At 39.5% G+C, this 21,280-nt stretch overlaps 1 protein-coding gene across 1 annotated transcript in view; it reads right to left on the minus strand.

Moving 5' to 3' along the window:
* The window catches only part of AGMO (alkylglycerol monooxygenase), a 148,908-nt gene that overhangs the window by 38,287 nt on the left and 89,341 nt on the right, over positions 1-21,280 (minus strand). The window lies entirely within an intron of this gene.

The following is a 21,280-nucleotide window of genomic DNA, read 5'->3' on the forward strand; positions in this document are numbered from 1 at the left end:
CTAGATCTAATTATTTCAATTAAAGCAGATCCAAAATGGTAATCTCCATTTAGATCAGGAATGGGTAATTTCGGTATTCTAGGGAGCTGCTTTATTCTACAGACATTGGGCAGTATCCAAGGGTAATCCAATGTAAACTACTCCCATTCATTTCAGTGGACTTACATCTTGTAGGAGTACCATTGGATACTGCCCATCAATTCATGGGCCAGAACTCCCGTAAAAGAGCAATGGAAGTAGAAGGCGCTGTGGGGCTTGCATGCTTAGCCCCACCACTGAGATCATGCTGGTCCTTCTAGCTATTTATGTGCTGAGGAATAACTTATGCAGCAGGGAGCCATTTCTTTCATGTGGTCCATGCACAGCAGATTTATGTGCTGAGTTGTTACTCAAATAGTGTATAGTTGCTTCTATGTTTGGGGACATTCACTCAAACACACTTAATTTGGGAAAATTAGCCCACACACACTTATTAGATTCAAAACAAAACAATATAGCGCATAGTGTTTCTTAAACACACACATGCACAAATGTTACAGTCAAGAAAGTGGGCTTGATTAGTAGACCCACCTTCCTAGCACATGAGGCAGTATACTGATTCTTTACAGACCTAACTAATAGCTATAAAATATGTGGATTATCGGAAATTAGAATTAGCTGAGTATGGAGGAGAGGTGTCGCTAGGGAACTAACAGAGGGTGGGGGGTTGGAGGCCTGTACACTAAGAATAGCATGGGTGCTCTTGAAATAGGGATCGTAGGAGTAGAAATGGACAGATTTATAAGAGAAGGAAAAAGGCTATAATTACCTAACTCAAAGGAAGGCAAATCAGGAGGACTTTGTTTCTGGATTGAGTTGCCAAAGTTGTAAAAATGCTATGAACACAAACTACCCTTGGTTGTCTCAGTTTTAGTTCAAATTTACAAAGAGTGGGGTATTAGCCTCAAACTATAGAACAACAATTTAGTTCAAAATATCTTTAGATAGAAAGCCTTACCAATGGAGGTTCTCCTCAACTTTTTCCATTTGGATTAGAGATTTAGCTCTTACTTGAAACTCTTTGGAAGCTGTTTCCCCACATCTTAAGCTTGTGTGGAAGCCACCACCACAAACAATACCATTGGCCTCAGGAACTGCAGCTCATACTTTGGACGCAAGCCCTCATAAGGCACCAATAAGAACACAAGGAGATGGTGAGCAGACTTGTGTCACGCAAGGAACCTGGCTATAGACATAATGGTGCTTTACCAGGTGGTAAAGCTTTGACTTTGGGCAAACTGTTGTGTCTGGGCAAGCGTCAATTAAAAATGAAAGCATAAGGGACTCCTAACGCCTGGCCTGGTAACAGTAGGCCTTCTGCTAGGGTAGAAAAGGATGCTAGAAAAGAGTCACTAGGAGTGATATTAATAGCCAATTAATTAATAGCACTCTTATAACTAAGACAAACATTGTGGTAGATGTCTACACAGGAAGGGTGAAACAACGAATATCCAAATTCTAAAGCACTTATTTGACAAAAAGAATATAAAGGCTTGATTTCTCAAGCGTTGAAATCAGGCTGGGCCAGAAGAAAGGGGACAAAGGCTTGCTTCTGACTCCTTATTATTATTATTATTATTATTATTATTATTATTATTATTATTATTAATTTATTTATATAGCACCATCAATGTACATGGTGCTGTACAGATAACACAGTAAAAAGCAAGACCCTGCCGCATAGGCTTACAATCTAATAAAGTTGTAGTAAACAATGAGGAAGGAAAGAGAATGCAAACAGGCACAGGGAAGTGTAAATAGGCACCGGGTGGGGTGAAGCTAACAGTATAGAGTCAGAACAAACTCAATATTTAAAAGCTATAGGGAAAAGAAAAGTTTTTAGCTGAGCTTTAAAAGCTGTGATTGAGTTTGTAGTTCTCAAGTGTTCTGGAAGAGCATTCCAGGCATAAGGGGCAGCAGAAGAAAAAGGACGAAGCCGAGTAAGGGAAGCGGAGGTCCTTGGGCAGGCGAGAAGCATGGCATCAGAGGAGCGGAGGGCACGAGCGGGGTAATAGTGTGAGATGAGAGAGGAGAGATAGGCAGGAGCTAGACCGTGAAAAGCTTTGAAGGTCAACAGGAGAAGTTTATATTGGATTCTGGAGTGAATTGGAAGCCAATGAAGAGATTTCAGAAGTGGAGTGACATGGTCAGAGCGGCGGGCCAAGAAGATGATCTTAGCAGCAGAGTGGTGGACAGAGACCAGCGGACTGATGTGAGACGAAGGAAGGCCAGAGAGAAGAAGGTTGCAGTAGTCCAACCGAGAGATGACCAGTGCGTGAACGAGAGTCTTGGCAGAAGAGACAGACAAAAATGGTCGAATCCTGGCAATATTATACAGGAAGAAACGACAGGATTTAGCTACTGCCTCGATATGAGGAATAAAGGAGAGCGAGGAATCAAATATAAAGCCAAGACTACGAGCTTCCTTGACCGGAGTAAGCGTGACATCGTTGACAGTAAGAGAGAATGAGAGGTGAGGAGCAGGTTTAGGAGGAAACAAGCAGTTCAGTTTTTGCCATGCCATCCTGAATAGAATGTGCAGGAAGGCTGTCTGCCTCTTGAATAACTTTACTTCTGGTTAGATATTTAAGGAAGCCTAGGACAGTGTTCTGAACAAAAGGAGTTAGTGGGCCCGTTCAGACAACATTAAGGGCCCTATGGTTAGCTTAACCATGCTTCTCTGTGGTTAGCACTAACCACAAGTCACACGCTCACACATGAGACTGTTAACCTTGTCCAGTTCCTAGTTTCCTTAACCACACAATAACCACAAAGCAGTTAGATGAGCACCTGAGTCTTCTGACTGCTCCAGCCCATATCCCATCAGCCCTTGCGTTAAGAGAGCTGCAGTTGTGCTATTTAGGCTATTTAGGCCGCACTACACTGCTAGCTCTATGGTTTTGGCCCCTTAAGCACAGCTGCATCGCATAAGATACCTTAAGCCAAAGTTAGTGCCACTAACTCTGCTGCAAAACAGGGTTAGTGAAGCTGACCACAATGTGATTAGCAGAGGCACCTGGTTAAGGAAAACACATCTCAGATGACATCGTTAACCCTGCTGCTTAACTAAAAACCCTTAACAAGCATGGTCAATGGTGACATCTGGACAGAGCCGTTAAGGGTGCTTAGAATAGGGCTGTCTGGGCTTTGACTTCACTGAACTAGTTGACATGTAAGGACACCCCAGGATTGGGTTATTTTCCCTTCCAGGACTTTTTACTGGCCATTGTAACAGGTATCCTCCTGGCTGGATGGCAGCAGGACAACTAGGCAGACATTTCCAAGGGTTTCCCATAGACAGCGCTTTTATTAAATCAAGGCATGCTTACATGTTCAAGGTGGCTCTTCACTTAGCAGCATTCCAAAACCTAATTATCTTTCTTGGAAGCTATTCCAGCCTTACCTTGAAGAACAAGATGGATTCCAGGGCCAAGGTTTCAGGGCAATGTCAATAAATCCAAGGGTGCAGCATATCCATGAACAGAGAGCCAGTATGTCTGAAGCTCCTCTGTAACAAATGCCATCTTAATCTACCACCATGTAGGTCAGGAGTGGCAACTTTCTATTAACACGATGCCACATGAACTTCGATGCCCCAGGCATGTGCTGGAGATTCCATTGTGGTCTGCAGAGTGCAAAATTATTTATTTATTTATTCCATTTTTCTGCCGCTAATAGCCGAAGCTCTCTGGGCGGTTCACACTTTATCATGATTCCTTGTGGTCAGAGGAGAGGGTCTCATCCATGTTGATCAGGCAACAATAAACTCTAGATTTGTTGTTGTTTATTCGTTCAGTCGCTTCCGACTCTTCGTGACTTCATGGACCAGCCCACGCCAGAGCTTTCTGTCAGCTGTCGCCACCCCTAGCTCCCCCAAGGTCAAGTCTGTCACCTCCAGAATATCATCCATCCATCTTGCCCTTGGTCGGCCCCTCTTCCTTTTGCCTTCCACTTTCCCTAGCATCAGCCTCTACTCCAGGGTATGCTGTCTTCTCATTATGTGGCCAAAGTACTTCAGTTTTGCCTTTAATACCATTCCCTCAAGTGAGCAGTCTTAAGATAGATGCTTTTGAACTGTGGTGTTGGAGGAAAATTCTGAGAGTGCCTTGGACTGCAAGAAGATCAAACCAGTCCATACTCCAGGAAATAAAGCCAAGGCGCTATGCGGACCTTTGTTGTCAGTGTGGTGTCTCTGCTCTTAACTATTTTATCAAGATTTGTCATTGCTCTCCTCCCAAGAAGTAAATGTCTTCTGATTTCCTGGCTGCAGTCAGCATCTGCAGTAATCTTTGTGCCCAGAAATACAAAGTCTAGATAGCAGACAACAATGTTGCGAAGAATCCAATTACTGGCCAATTACTACAGTTTTAGAGAATAATTCATGTAATTGATGTCTTCATTATTTAAAAGTTTAAAATAATTTGAGTCCAATATGGAATTAGTAGTAATTCTGCAGCTAACATACAAAAGCAAAAATGCAAACATATTTTAGCGTTTACAGATAAAACATTGCTTATGTCCAAATGAATTCTCAGTGTTGATAGAGCAACCTGGAAACCAAGCTCCAAAAGACCTTTGTCTCCATTGCTTTTCTCTAAGTTTAGTTCAAAGGATTCCAAGGAATATGGGAAGATTTATTAATCTCCCAAGACTCGTAAAATGGTTGTTTTTCCCTTCTCAAACTCCCTTCCAGGCGGAGTTCTTTATATTCTCAAATCCTCCGAAGAGCTGAGGCAGCGGAATTTTAGGCTTCAGCTTTAACACAGGAATTCTTTTCCCTTGGGCTGGTAAGCAGTAATGTATAATAAAGTTCAAACCTAAACATTATTTTCTCGTATTCAGGTGAGCAGAGAAACCTCAAAAATTACTGACAGCAAACCTTGCTGCATGGCACCACGGCACACATTGAATGGAACTAAATTATCAATACATTTCTACACTTACGTTAATGAGAATATAATTTAACTTGACAATTTACTTCCATATTGCGAAAATGTAGTGTAAAAATTTATTTGTTATGCCTAATGAGCCATAACAGACAGCTGTACAAATGTGCAATACACTATGGAACTCCATGGGGTCAGCATCCCAATTAAACTTTCTTTTCACTCCTACAGTAATTAATCCCCAGCAAATTTTGATGACACCTCTTGTCTGCCAGCCAACAGATTATATATTTTGTGTAAAGGTATAAACACCAAGATCCACAGCTCATCTACATCAGGAATGAAGACAATATAAAACCCTTTACCATGGATAATCAGAGATGATGCCAAAGGGTAGAGAGAACCCTTCCTAAATATTTCCTGCTCCCACAGGTTTGAGTCATGGTATATAAAGGTCCTATATATTATGGATTAAATCCTTATTCCCCTAATAATAGTCCTTGCCAGACCTTTGCTCCCCAAACTACTTTTACTGGAAGCACCCTTGATGATAATTAACTAAAGGATTTGCCCCCCTCTTATGAATTGCTCGCAACTATGGGTGTAGGTTCAGGTCTGACAATTGAGCCACCCTCACCACTACATGATGAGTGGTACTGCGCTGGTGTCAAAGGAATCCTGTGGATGCTGCATAACAATAGAGGATCAGAAAAGTTCTGCTGGATCAGACTAAGGATCTGTCTAGTATCCTGTTCCAAGTAGCTAGGTGCTCTCAGGAAGCTAACAGGCAAGGCATGGAGGGAATAATGTTCACCAACTGGACTATATCCAATGTTGCACAAGTGGACTTCCAATTGTGCAACACAAGTTTCCTCACCCCTCCACCCCTTGCATGGTCCCAAAATCTGCTCTGTAGCCCCTCCCAGCCCTACCAGGGGGGGCTGCAATGGGTAAGGGAAACAGACAGTGGCATCTGCCGAACTGGCTGAAGAAGATTTTTTGCTCCTCAGCATTCAAAGATATATTGCCTCTGTAATGAAAAGGTGCCATTTAGCCAACACAATATTCAAAGATTTCCAAAATGTTGGTGTGTGAGGATTCCCCTTGGCAGAAGCTACACTGCATCTTCTATGCTGTGGCCATGACAGTGTCATACAAAGCAGCCCAGGAGAGGAAGCAATTTGAATTAACTCGCTTAGATGGAATCCTAAGTGTGCTTTATCAACTGATGTCAACCCATTTGACAACCCTGGCAATTGCGTTAAAATATGATTGCAATTGATAGGTATCATTGCTGGATAATAGGCACAGTTAAGTGCCAAATATTGAAAGAACTTGAGGTCTGTAATACAAAAATGGAAGACGGTGTGTCAAGTAAGGGATTAGAAAGCGACATAAGCTAGTAACAGACTTGTCTGAAAGGATGATAAACTGTTCAACCACAACATAATGAAAGGACAGGATATGTAGAAGGTAACTGTAAGGTTGAAGAAAATGAAGCATTATGTAAAGTGGGGTCCCCCCCCCCCAACCTAACAACAGTACACTAATTCTACTGGAATGTGGCTATGCTAAAAAGGATACGACTGACCTTTATAGGAAAGGAAGTGAGCGTAACAGCACAACAAATCCAGCCGGGAAGTAGACACAGGAAGAAATTAGTTGAGCATAACACCAGGCTACAGCGTTTGAGGATTACCACAAGGCAGAAAAAGAACTGTTAGGGAGCCTGGAGAATACAATCCCATAAGAAATTAATTGTCTCTAATAAAGAAAACTGGGACTGAAAAAGGGTACAGAAACCAATAGGGAATAAGGGGGTATTGCTGCAAAAACGAAGTACAGAAAAGTAATTACAATGGCTCTGACTGAAAGGTCACAATAATTACAAAAATATAGGCTTTCAAAACTATTTGTGAAAGTGGATTTAATTTCTGGGGACTCCAAAACAGATTTTCAATACAGCTTTATCATTGGTTTACTCTTCTGTTTGCTTCTCAAATATAAATCAATTAACATTAATAGGGGAATATTATTTCATGCATAATTTTACCTAATTTTTCATTGAAATGTGATGAGCAGTGCAATTAGCACATTGGTACAACCATAATTTAAGGGCAACCCGTCACAATTCAATGAGCTTTTACCTATTTTCAGAGTAGCAATGGTTTTAGAACAGCAATTCTGCTTTGAATGAGTTGTAATGAGCATTTTGATGCAATTAAAGACAAATTATTTGCTTAGATATGTGTACTCAGTTCCACTAATAAATAGGGACAATATCTATATACATAGAAGATCAGAAAGTAGTTCCTGATAATATTCTGTTCTGCATTTTAAAAATGTTTTAAAATGATTTTTTTAGTAAATTAAAAATATACAAGCACTTTAGTGTTTCTTATAATTGGCCCAACACTCTGTGTTAGGACTATGCCCATTTAAGAGGATGCTTTTGAAGAGACAACTCAGAATTCTGGTAAGATGGAGTTGCTCTCTCTCTCACACACACTCTCTCTCTCTCTCACTCTCTCTCTCTCTCTCACACTCTCTCTCTCTCTCTCTCTCTCTCTCTCTCTCTCTCTCTCTCTCACACACACACACACACACACACACACACACACACTCACTCTCTCTCTCTCTCTCTCACACACACACACACACTCTCTCTCTCTCTCTCACACACACACACTCTCTCTCTCTCTCTCTCACACACACACACACTCTCTCTCTCTCTCTCACACACACACACGCACACTCTCTCTCTCTCTCTCACACACACACACACTCTCTCTCACACACACACACTCTCTCTCTCTCTCTCTCTCTCTCTCACACACACACACACACACACACACACACACACACACACACACAGAAATGTAACTATGCAACTGAGGGAATGCAATGACTGAAAAAAGTGTGAGATTCAGCTGAGAAAAAGTATTAAAAGAAAAAGGGGTTTCCCCCCAGTGGAGAAGTAGCCAAAAAATGGTTAACAAAATGCATAAAGCATGACACAATCAGGGCAACCACTACCTCAGGATGCAATTTTTAGTGATTAGTATTAAAAGACTGGATATTATATTAACCATACTGGAAAGACATTTCTGAGCCAAAAGAACTATCCATAGTAGAAGGAAAAATTGTTTCCAGAGAACTATACACATCAAGATAACTTAGCATAAAATGTACATAGGATTATTTCTCTCTCTCTCTCTCTCTCTCTCTCTCTCCCCCGTTACATTCATTCATTCATTCATTCATTCATTCAATGAATGCCTGCTTAATTTTTTAATCAATAAATAATCTGTATGCATATTCAAGCAATATATGTTTTAAAATGTTTTTTAAATAATGTAAGAAGAGAAAATATATCTACAATTATGAACATTTGCAAAGCTGAAGGTGTGTGTGTGTGTGTGTGTGTGTGTGTGTATGTGTGACACATTACAGAACTAGATGCCTAGAGTTATCAATCCATATTTGGAACATGGCCAAGATGTCTTTCTCAGAAAATGTCTGGCACTGAAAAAGAGATATACCAGGTGCTTCGACACATGCTGAATTAGATATCGTGAGTGTGTCAACTCTTGTAGAGCTATGGGCATTGTAATATAGGATTTGTAAGTGAGTAGCTGTTTCCTACTAAAAGAGGAGGTGATATATAGCTATATCTATAAATTCTGACTACATACTGAACAATCTAAGAAAAGGAGACTCTATCTATGCCAAGCTTCACTACAGAGGGTAATAGAAAAGAAGAAGAAGAAGAAGAAGAAGAAGAAGAAGAAGAAGAAGAAGAAGAAGAAGAAGAAGAAGAAGAAGAAGAAGAAGAAGAAGAAGAAGTGGCGGCAGCGGCATAGTTTTGGAACTCTGGTGTTACTTAGCAGATTTTCACAAAATATCACATTAGGGGCTTTCTCTTTTAGTAGGTATACACTTTTGGATTTCTATACAAAAATGGGAATATAACCTCCCCTTCTGAAGAAATTATTTGAACATGAAATTTCCATTGCATTGAAGGGATGTCAATATGAATCTGCTGGAGCAGATTCACTTTCCCCCAAAGTGGTGATACGTCACCCTCCTCAAAGAACAAACAAACTGAAAGGCTAAAGGGTAGATTTCATTGTTTTGCTCTATTTGTAGTGCTGGAGCTAGCTTTGGTAGAAAAGACATGCTTGCACAGCCTTCTAAAGAGCTTAATTCTTAAAGTTTTAATAAGAGCAGAGCTTGCAAGATCAATGAAAATTCCTACAAAGTATAACAACACAGGTTGTTTGTAGCCTAAGTAGCAAGATGCTAAATTAGCTTCCAAAGGACCTGTGCCATCTTTCAGTGTTTTCTATTGTGACCTAGCAAGCTCAGTTCTTGGACAGCCTTAACTAATAATAATATCACTTAGAAAACTTCAATGAATGTGAAACTCTTAGAAAGATAAAGGTGGGAAATAAGAGTTCAAAGAGGCAGAAAGGGAGATCAACCTTAAAATCAGAAGTCTGTTGATAAAATAGGGAGACTTCACAGGTTGGATTAACTATGTGTATTTATCATAATAAATAATTCATATATATATATATATATATATATATATATATATATACACACACACACACACAAGCAATTTGCATTTAGCACAACTCATCTGAATCATACTGAAGCTGCATCATATATTTATTATATAGCATCCCTAATGGATTGCAAGGGACCACTCTGGATGAGATACTGCATACTGAGGCCCAAGAATATGTTCCAAATTAGTTTTTCTACTGCAATCTTTAAACTAAAACAGTCTATTGCACTACTATTTCTTCCAAATTAGCTTCCCCTGAAGAGTTTCCTGGAACCCATTTTTGATTGAATGTCTACATTTATTTATAACATTTATATGCCACCTTTCTTCCACTGAACCCAAGACAGTGTACATAGGGTTCCCCATGAGTTTCATATCTAGGCACCAACCAGACATAGATCTCAGCTTCAACAAGATTAGGGTATCAAGTGCCTTCCAATCATGTTTCAGACATGCCAATAGGCCCAACATAACCACTGACAAAAAACAAATATTCCAGTTCCATGATTTCTCACCTAAACTAAATCTTCCAAACTACAAGTGATTTTTCCACATATTCCTAACTTTATAGCTAACACCCTTCTAGTTTTTATCAGCACCTCATTATTTCCATTCTTCACATAGATTGTCATGGTGACTAGAAAATAGCAGCTTTTTTGTATTACAAATCCCTGCACTTCCCCTGAGGGACTGGATTACTGCATTATAATACCAGTATCTGTTAGTTAATACCACAGCCTTCACCCAACTTCAAAGCAAAGATGTTAAAGTCTCGTTTTCCACCACAAGGCAGGTGCATTTTTATTAGTTCTTTTTTTTCAAAATTGTTATGACTTCACTTGTGGATACCCCGCCAACAACCATTATTGAAAGCTCGGCTGTAATTGCTATGGAACATGCAACGTCTGAAGCACGAAACCAACACTAGCACAGCCTTCTAACAATCAACTGGAACCAAGTGTTGCATCATTAAAACTGAATTACAACACAAGTTGTAGTGTGTTTTCCATGTGTGCTGTGTTAAACAATGGTACCAAAAAATAGGGCTATAATTTATAGAATCCTAATTTACTCAAAATTCACAAAGAGTGAGAGCAGCCCTGACAGAACCTGCTGGCTCTAATTTAGCCCCAAAGTGTCACGCATCATAATGAAATGTCTGCTTGGTTTTTATTGGAGATGGAAATGCAGCCTCTTCTACATTTAAACAGCTTGTCAGAAAGGGGAGACTCTACATTTGTAAAACAGATTTGAAAATGCTTGAGGGAAGATAAGCAAACTGGCAAAAACCATCTTTTTCTTAATTGCTTTCTTAAGAGAAAAATCCATTTACATCTGGTTTGGTCTGAAGATTGCTGGCTTGATGTGAAATGATCAGATGCCATTACCTACCTTGTTGCTGTTAATTTTCTGAGAGAGATTAATTGGACGGCAAAAGGGTTTTATGGTCTTGTCATGGCGTTGTAATTTAAAAACAATTGTTGATTAGTGGTAATACAATACCACCATTTAAAATACTAGTAAAATACTACCAAGAGAAATGGTCTGTTCAATTTACTGCCTTTCACCACAGTGTACTCCAGCTGGAAATATTTCACCATCACACTGGTATGCAAAAAGGGGGGGGGAGTTTAGCAAGCTCTGCAATCTTTCGGCTTAGTTCCGGAAATTTTACAGTGCCCAGATTCCACTGGAAAATATTTGGTCACTCATATGCTACCTTGGACAGAAACTTGTCTCCTGGAATAGAAATCACACTAAAACTGCCAGCATCCTTGCGCAGACAGGCTCTAAGAATATATATTAGGCAAGGCCTCTGCCAAATCACTTGTATCTCAAGCCAACAGTACCTTTCAAATAGACTCGGAATGCCAGCCGCCAAGCAAGAATTCATTATACCATGAATAGTTAAATATTATTTTAGCTTTCACATCTGCAGTTTTAAGCTTATACAGTAGCAATTCATTTGCACTTTGCATTATACCTGTCCACAGGTTTAGACACGGCGGCCAATCACAATATTCACACGTCTCACTGGTAGCTTAATAATCTTCTTTTCTTTACTTAAAATAGATGGCTGCACTGAATGCAAGAATTTCCAAAATATTTTTTTACTAATCCACAGAGAAACCACTACAGCTATTTTAATGGGTCCACATCATAGGAAAAACATCACACTAAATGTTTAAAATAATCCAATATGTCTGGTGGTGCAGCAATGTCTAATAAGTAGCTAATAAATTTAGACTTTTTTAAAAAAAATTACGAACTTACCAAATGAAATCAGCCAATATTCTTTCACATATATTTGCATACGTTTAAAATATACCACAAGATTTTCTATATGATAAACTTCAATAATACTCAGCACAAATCCCCAAATACAACTGATTCAGACAGGTGCACAGGTAATAGCCCATTTTTATTAGAATATTACTGCCCTTGCGGGCCAAGATTTGACAGCAGAAAAGACACAATTTTTTTTTATTGACTTTCTGTTGAGCAATAAATTAATAGCTGTGTTATAGTGCATCATATCTCTTATTTTGCAACACAATTAGGAAAATAATTATATTCTAAGAGTCAAGGCGTACAACACTTTTTCATAGAACTTTGATTGCTTCTGCAGAAGCTCTCATGATTTTGTGGACAGTTCAGGAATGGAAAGAGAACTTTTAAGGTGCATACACTACATTATAATTTATTCTGCCCAATGCATTTCTATTAAAGTCTTTATTGGGGCACTATAAAACAACAAAGTGGCTATGTTCACCCAAAACTGATGAGAGAGTTTATTATATTCGGCGGTATATACATGCCACAAAAAAATAAAGTAAATAAATAAACAAAATGGTAAACTGGCTTATCAGTAATGATCAAGTGCGCTGCTGTGCAATGCATTATCACTCCTGCTTGGCTCCTCCTGCTTTAGAAAACTTAGCATTACATCCAAACTCAGCCCCATTGCTTGTATCTCCTCTATCAAGTCAGGCTTATCGTTGGCTCCCAAATCCAGGCTTTTTAGAGGAGCAACAATCCAGGGTCCAGGTTTGAACGTAACACTAAGCTTTCTATGCTGATAAGTTCCTGGCTACAACAGCCACTCCCGCTTGCAAGAGAAGCCAAACTTGCATGCGGTATGGATTTACTGGTTGCCTTCAGGCATAAGAATAAATAATGGTTTATCATGATGTGAATGAGCCTAGGTGAGCTTCAGGCTCAAGTGATCCTTCTCTCCTCTCCTCCTTCAGGACAACTGTGAAGAGAATGGAAGCTATTACTTCTGCTTTCTATTAACCGCAGATAAGTGTTGCATTCAAACCCTAAACTGTGGTCAATTTTAACTATGGTTTATTGAAACAAGCCAGATTCATAAACAACTGTTTAAAGTTATCTTGTTTCAGGGGCAAACTAAACGTTCCTTTATGCATGCATAGTGGAGCTATGTGTACTATTTTTATTTACCCTTTTTAATCACCCTGCAGTGATAGTAATCGGTGGGGCATAAGGGAACAGAGGATTCTACCCTCTGTCTCCTCCTAACACACACCAAGGTTTGTCTGAATGCAGCCTTTGGGTCAGAAAATTCAAACTATGCTTTCCATAAATACCATGCAGTAGACCTGCTTTCTGTTTGTGGCACATTATAGTCTAGATTGAATAGCTTGATGAAGGGGGGCAGGAGAGGTCTGGGGCTCATTCCAACTATTACTCTGTGAAAGGGGATCAGGCTTATTCAGTCAGAAGCAGCCAAACACATATGTCAAGTATGTTTGAAGCTTCCCCACATCTTGAATATGCACATTTCCCTATTAAGAGCCTTTCTACATTTAGCTAAATATTACACGGAAGCAATCTGATATTTATATTGCACCCCATGAAGGAAATTATTTAAACAGGGGCTACTAGAGATGACCTTTCATAATAAGCATTAAAAGTGTTGTGGATTTTTCCAGATTACAACTAGACCTTGTTCTGATGAGCTAAAGAAAAATGCAGATCTCAAGGAGAATGTTTCTTTTTCAAGATAGGGTCAAAGGAAAGTCAGCAGAGAGCTTGCCAAACGGATTTGTATCAGATGGATCTTGAGTGAGCAAATAGAAGTCCAGGCATCTTGCAAAAACAGATGGTACTGAGTTATGCAGATTGTTTTTAGGAGGACAATCTAGTAGTATGCCAGCTGGTAGTTTGCATTGTACACCCCTGGAATAGATAGATGGAACAGGTAGATGGAACAGGTAGATGGGAGGGGCTGTGGCTCAGTGGTAGAGCACTTGCTTTGTATACAGAAGATCCCAGATTTCATCTCTACCATCTCAAGGTAGGACTGGAAAAACTCTTGCCTGAAACCCTGGAGAGCCACTGCCAGTCAGTGTTGACAATACTGGGCTAGTTAGACCAATGGTTTGACTCAGTATAAGGGTGCTTTCTATGTTCCTATATTTCTAAGGAAGGAAAGAAGGATTGCACCTACCAGTACTCAGTCTTTCAAGTAACTGGTTCTTCTTTGGCACTGGTAACAGAGATTGCTCATAGTGGCTTGGAACAATTTTGATGTTGGATGTGGCAGTAGCAGTAGCAATTTGGTTTAAGGCATTGCAGGCTCAAGAGTGATAAGCTACAAAGCAATTACATATTGCGGAGTAAGCCTCAGGCCTTGCCTTTAGCTTTATGTTAACATGCACTGTGCATTTGTGCAGAATTTCTTAGGGATTACCTAATAAGATTAAGGGCCTTCCTAGACGAGGCCTTAGCGCGCTTTGTGGGCCGGTTTCCCTGCTGTGCGTCCAGATGACGCACAGGGGAATCCGGCGCCAGGCCGCACTGAGGCCTTCTCTAACGCGCCATAAGTGAGGTCGCTTATGGCGCGCCTTTTTCACAGCCCCAGCCTCAGGCTGGGGCTGCAAAATGTCTAGGAAGGTCCGTGGCTTTTTGTGGCTACTCGAGTAGCCGCGAAAAGCCACAGACCTGGCACAGCGCTCATACGAGCGCTGTGCCCATCATGCTGGGGGGGGGTGATCCGGGGGGGAGATGGGGGGGAAGGCCGGACCAGCAGGAGAGGGGATGGCGGAGGGCGACGAACAGGAGACGGCGAGGGAGGGCGGATGGGGGGGCTTAAATAAAAAAACCCCTTACCTTCTCCGGAGGCTTCGGGCCCCACATGGCCTTTAAAAAAAAAAAACATGGTCAACGCTGCAGGGCTTGCATCGTCCCTACGCGTTGGCCGTCTAGGAGGCTGGGCAGCGCGCTTTAAAGTTAGCACGCCGTCGCCCCGCCTCCCTGCCGGCTTATCCCGGCAGGTCTAGCAAAGTCCTAAGTTGGTTTATTTGAGTCTGATATACCTTCAGGTCTCCATTAAACTCAGTATGTGAATACGTAACTGAGCTTGCGTTCTTCTTTGATACTAAGAGTGATTAAAAAACTCTTTGGAAAATAATATTTGATGTTGTTTAGGTTTGTTACAACAAGGTATTTTGGGCTCTTCATTAGCAAGAACATAGGATATTTCTAAAAGAACTCCCTTTTAAAAAAATTCCATTAAAAGGCAATCTGTATTTTTTCTAAACATTTTCCCACATATTCCAACTGAAGAATATTGATGGCCTGGTTAGTATATTCATTTGCGTTTTTCAAGCATTATGCCATTTGAATACCCTGCACAAGATTAAAACATAATAGAACTGTCATACCTGGGAGATTACAGTATATGAACAGTTACATGTGCATAATGATATAATTACACTTGATGGCAGTAATAGCACACAGCGGAGGCTATTAATAGCACACGGAACTCTCACAAGCCTCACAAATGATGAATCTCCTGAGTGTAGAAATAATAGGTTGATGAGCAGGAATAAGTTATCTATTTCACAGGATTTGTTTGCACAAAGAATAGATGGAGTGCTCAACGGCACAATTTATACTTGGGGAATAATTTAAGAGAAAAGAAATTTTATGTACTGGTTTTATTTAATGAATTTTTGAATCTCCCCTTAACTCCATGAATACTCAAGGCGATATAGAATAAAACCATGAAAACAATAAAACACAACTATCTTTAAACCCTCAAAAACAGATAGATAATACACACATTACATAAAAACAGGGGGGTACTCTAAAATTAAGGCGTGAAATGAATCACCAAAAGCTCGGCAGAACAATAATTTTTTTACCACCTGTGTAAAGGCCAATATGAGGAATCCAACTTAACATTTGAATAATGATCTTAAAAGTTATTAGAAGATTGCATGACTGTTCCTTGTAAGCTGCATTAGCAAACTAGGTAATATTTTTAAAAAGCTTGAAGAACCCAAGTTAAGATTGGGGAAAAGTTTAGAATCAATGTGTCTCCATAGATTCTAATAGGAAAAGGAATGTTATGTAAAGTGGGATCAAATCGTGTCATGAAATAAAAACAAAAACATCACATTCACGTTCTGACTGTTCAAACAATGACATTTAACACTTCAAAATTACAGACATTATGTTGTAATGAGCCTATAAGGACTGATCAAGATTCATTTCATTGCCCTCTATGGTCCAGTTCACATGTTCACATTTGATGTGGTAACGGCATCACAAGGTGATTTTGCCTCATTAATTTCACAGTGTGAATATTCTTATTCAAGCATCCCCATGTGGTGATAGGTGATACTTTCTACAGCTTGACAATTGACAGGATGACTGACACGGCAGGTTCTAGCTGTCATCACATGGACGGGCAACCAAAATAGTCACTGTATGAAACCAGTAAGGTAAAATAATCTCATCATAACTTTACCACATAAAAAATAAACATGGGAATTAATTCCATCTCTTCTAGGGTTTGAGTAAAAGTCAAGATGATGGAATGCTGTGAGGTGACTACTTCTAATAGGGACATGTGCGGGAACCTTCAGCCTGACCCTACTGATACACATAGCTGATGGCAAACAGGGATATTTGGGAGACACAGTGCATGACAAATGGGAAATTCCATCATAGTACCAAAAGAATTGATGAAACAGCGGAACGTTTATTGTAGCATAAGATCACTGGATGGCTGCCACTCTGAAAATTCATCCTACTGTGCTATATATCAGTTGCAATTCCATTAGAAGTTACTACCAGATATTAGATGAGTAGGATTCCACTCGCACGGCATTTAAGCCACTCCAAAACCAACTATTAGAATGTTATGTAAATTAGAATGCTACATCCCATCTCTATCCATCTTTGTCTCATGCAACTATCAGGGCCAAGCTACATGTTACCTTTAATAATTAGCATGTAGCTACTTCAGTAGGTTGTTGTTGTTTACTCAAAATTAAGCACGGGGGCTCTGATCAGGATGTTAATGTGGAAGGGGGGGGGTAGAGGGGATCTAAAGTTTTCTACCAGCTGTGGTCCAGAGCTGGATCAGGGGGCCCCTGCACCTGCAATATGCATGGGGAAAAGCCCCCATTTGCTTCAATGGGTGCATTTCTTCCACTGCAAATTGCAAGCAACGTCCCCCTGACCTGAATCTAGACCACAGCGGGGGGGAAACGGCTAAAGCTTCCTAGCCCCACCCACAAAGGCTCCAATCTGGATCAGGTCCTTGCCTTCACTCTTGAGAAAGAAAAGAGCACTGTCATAGCAGTATGCTACATTTAAAGATAACACGTAGTTAGGGTCTGAGGATGGAGATAAGCAGGCAGACTAGCAGAGATGAAAAGTCCAAGAACAGCAACATCTGTACCTGAGTGATGAGTTGGCTTACACTGATCAAGTGGAATTGATACATTTAAACAATAAAAGTATATTATATTCTTTCTCTATTTTTTCTTTTTTATGGTTTTCTTTTGCTGAAATTTATAATAAAAATAATAAAAAAGAGTGTAGGGCTGAGGAGACTATCCAGATTCAAATCCCTGCTCAGCTACAAAGCTCACTACAGCTCTTGGTCTGATCTGCTTAGTAAATAACCTCATCTTCAGTTAAGCAGCCATTGTGATTTTGGAGCTAAAAAGTCAAGGACAACTGTTACTCTGCTACTCTTTCGGAGCAAATGCAAGCCCTCGTTGTTTCTGTTGATCAGATGGGCGTTTGGTGAAAGTGAACTTGTTACCTTCATTGTTTTGGCTTCTTACATTTTATTTTAATTGATATGTTAGCATGGAAGTTTGATAGCATTATCAAGATTATTATTTTTTCCTATATTCTACAAAGCTCAAGGAGACCTAATAAACAGGCAAAAACCTTTTAAATCTTTTGAGAGGCTGTAGAGATATTGTTCATGTTTTCGAACACTGTGATTTTAGCAGTGGTTGATTAAAAGGTTTTAATATTTTATTATTTTATCTTGCTCTGATATTATGTTATTACATTGAGAGCCCTGCTTGGAACTAGTAAGGTGGATACAAATTAAATAAAAGTAATGGAAATGTTGTTCCATTCTGAAGCTATCGGTGCAAAGGTAAGTTCTGCCTTTACAGTTGCAGCTGTGGACTGGAAAGCAGACTCTATTTTCAGAGTTTTTACTACTTGCTAAAAATGTTATGAGAAGCAGTGGATGCTGATTTTTCAGGACGTAAAAGAAGTCATGCTTAAATATCTGAATGGGGTAGATATGAAATAGATTTTTTTTAGAGTTCAAATATAATTTTACTTTCTTTTTCCATCATTGGTACTTAAGGCAATCATGACAGAACAGGAAGCTTAGGATAATCACGATGGTCATCTGCAGCACAGAACAGCTTCCAAGAATTCTCATTTATTGTAAATATAAAATGTTTAAAGTATATTTTTTAAACGCTCATGTCACTAGACTTGGAAAGGTTTAGCTTCAGATTATCGTATTTATCTAGGAAAGACTGTATTCTGCACTTGTACACAAATGTATATCACTCTTATTATTGCCTTGACTTGTCAAATGGGAATGACATAAATATTGCCAGATGTTCCTTTTGTAGCAAGGACTACAGAAAACATCATAATTTCCAGTTTCACTTGACGCAGTCTCCCAACCTTGAGGTCCCAACAATAAATGTTTTGTTTATGTTCCTGTGATGAAACAGACTTTTTATAGTCTCATCTTCAATGATATACTTGACAGTTTCCAACTTGACTTGTTTCTGTCTCCTCCAAATCGTTATAAATATATACTTTCTGATTGTAATTAAGCTCTGTAAAAATTCTTCCCTTGATTTTACCACCTGAAACTGCAGCTGTTGGCTGACACTATCAAAGCCTCACAATTCCAAACTCACGTGCAATTCTCATCAAGGGCAGACATTTCTAATTGATTCCAGAAGTCTTTCTTTTGCTCAGTTCAGGGGGCAGGAGAAGAATAATGAGCAGCTTCCAAACGGTGGGTGCTGAGCTTCAGGCATGGAGATTTTTAAAAAGCTCCAAGTTGGCTGCCCCGCCAGAAATGCAGAGCAATTTTACGGTCAATTGGCCAGAGCATCTGGAACCATACATCATCAGCTTTAGCTGATGGTGGTGAAGCCAGCTCACACACCAGCTAAGGCTAAAATCGGCAATGACTCTGTCACACCCAAGTGGAAACTAACTTAATCTACTGAATGCAAGGTTCAGCCATGGTTTTTTTTCCAAGGGGCATTATTGCCCCCAGGGCTCTTGTCTTGTCAAGAAAGTCCACCTTACTAGACTACCAAGGCAGAACTTTCTTTTTGGCAAAGATAATATATAGAATATTAATATTACAAACTTAAGTTTGTTTAAATCTCTGTCTGCTGAGATTTTTATCACAAAGCTTCATGGGGGCTTCCTCCCATTACTTCCTCCCTCTATCTTCTTTTTTAGGTTATACAGCTATGGAGTGCTTTGCAATTCTTACAGTTGATAGGAGGGCTCAAGGCTCAGTGGTAAAGCACATGCTCTGCATGCAGAACGTAAGGTTAGGAAAGGATCTTGCTTGAAATCCTGCCGAGCTGCTGCCAGTCATGTTGACAATACTGGGCTAGAGGGACCAATGGACAGCTTCTTTTGTTCCCATGACAGTAGGAAACACCTTCTCTTTCCCACCAATGCTCACAGTATGGACTCCTTTCCTGCTACGCAGATGAGCAGGGCTGTAGAATGTGTATAGATAACTGTATTTTTTAGATTGGAGGGTAATAATTTTAAAAGATGACTCACCTTTTGATCTAAATAATCCCTGAAAGATGATTTAGGGAGCCAACAAGGCTCACTCGGGAATGCTGGGAGTTGTAAGGTTTTTTTCTGTCTAAACATGCATAGGATTGCATCCTTGCAGTTAAAACTTGCAACAATTTAAAAACATTAAAATGTTTTTCAAACATTGAAACAATTTGAAAACATTAAAAACAATGTATAATATACACAGACACACACACACACACACACACACACACACACACACACATATATATATATATATATTACAACAACTTTACAACAGCACCACAAACAGAAATTGAGAGTAGGAAGAGATTTTTACAGAGTTTTGAAATTGTAAAAGAGATATATGGAATAAACTATAGAACCACTGTTGCCTATGGTACATGCTTGTCTTTCTTTTCTTTTTTTACAAATGTCTCTGACAAACAAGTTTCTGAAGGACTCCATATAGCTGCAAAAGCTACTATTCCAGTATGAGAGGTTGAAGAAAGTGAACATGTCCCATGGGCAACTATAACTTTCAAATCTCAGAAGCAGTGTTGTCTGTACACCTTTTGAGTGCTTATTCTAAGAGTGATGGAAAAACTTCAGCTGATGTATTCTGGAAAGAATGAAGTTGTCCCTCTTCAATGGTGCACAATTTATGGGCAGAGAACACCTTTAACTCAAATAAAGAAGGAAATTTGTCACGACGTGCTAAGCTGCCTGGCCATGCAGGAATAATGGGATGGAATGTGTTAAGAAGAGAAAATGAAGATCAGTTGCACTGTAGGGTGAAAGTAATCTAGTGTGGAATGATGATCAGACAGGCCTTCCCCAATCTGGTGCATCCAGATATGCTGGACTACAACTTCCATCATGCCTACCCAGCATGACCAACACAACTGGAGGGCCATGAGCTAAAGCACTGGAGCAGGAGTGGGGAAACTCACAATCTCTCCGCCTAACCTACTTTCTTAGGGTTGATGTAAGGAAAAGTGGGATATAAATCCAATAAAAAGAAAAAGGTTTAGAGCTGAATTACTTGGGTGTTAAAATATACAAGTTCAACATAAACAGGGGAATGTAAAAAGCACCACTGCTTATGGATAAAGGTGGCAAGAATAGAAACAACAACGTGTTTATGAAAATGACAAATTGTTGCCACAAGATATCACAGTATGTTGCAGGGTGGCTTAAATGTCAGGTTCAGATTTTGTAAAAGAACAAGCCCTGAAACCCAATTCAAAATATAAGGAACTCTGAAGAAAGTTCAAAATGAGCTAGATCAGTAATCTCTGCAAACTACAATCATAGTTTTGGTTAATTTTGTTTAAGATACATGAATATAATTAAGATCTTCCTAGTGAAATAATAATAATAATAATAATAATAATAATAATACAATAACATATGACAAACATGCAAACAGAGAGAAGATAATAATAATAATAATCTGATTTGAAAACATAAGACTGCTACCATCACATCTGGTACAAAATTATCACTAAACTCACCTGGTGCACAATTATCACTCGGCTATGCATGCAAGTTGTGTTTTTATATATATTCCACACCACACTTCTAAATTATTATTTTATATATATTCCACATTTCTAAAGTCCAGATTGAATTTATATATCTGTGTATATGCACACATATATATTCTTTAAGA

Source organism: Elgaria multicarinata, chromosome 1, assembly GCF_023053635.1.
Source record: "Elgaria multicarinata webbii isolate HBS135686 ecotype San Diego chromosome 1, rElgMul1.1.pri, whole genome shotgun sequence".
Lineage (NCBI taxonomy): Eukaryota > Metazoa > Chordata > Lepidosauria > Squamata > Anguidae > Elgaria > Elgaria multicarinata.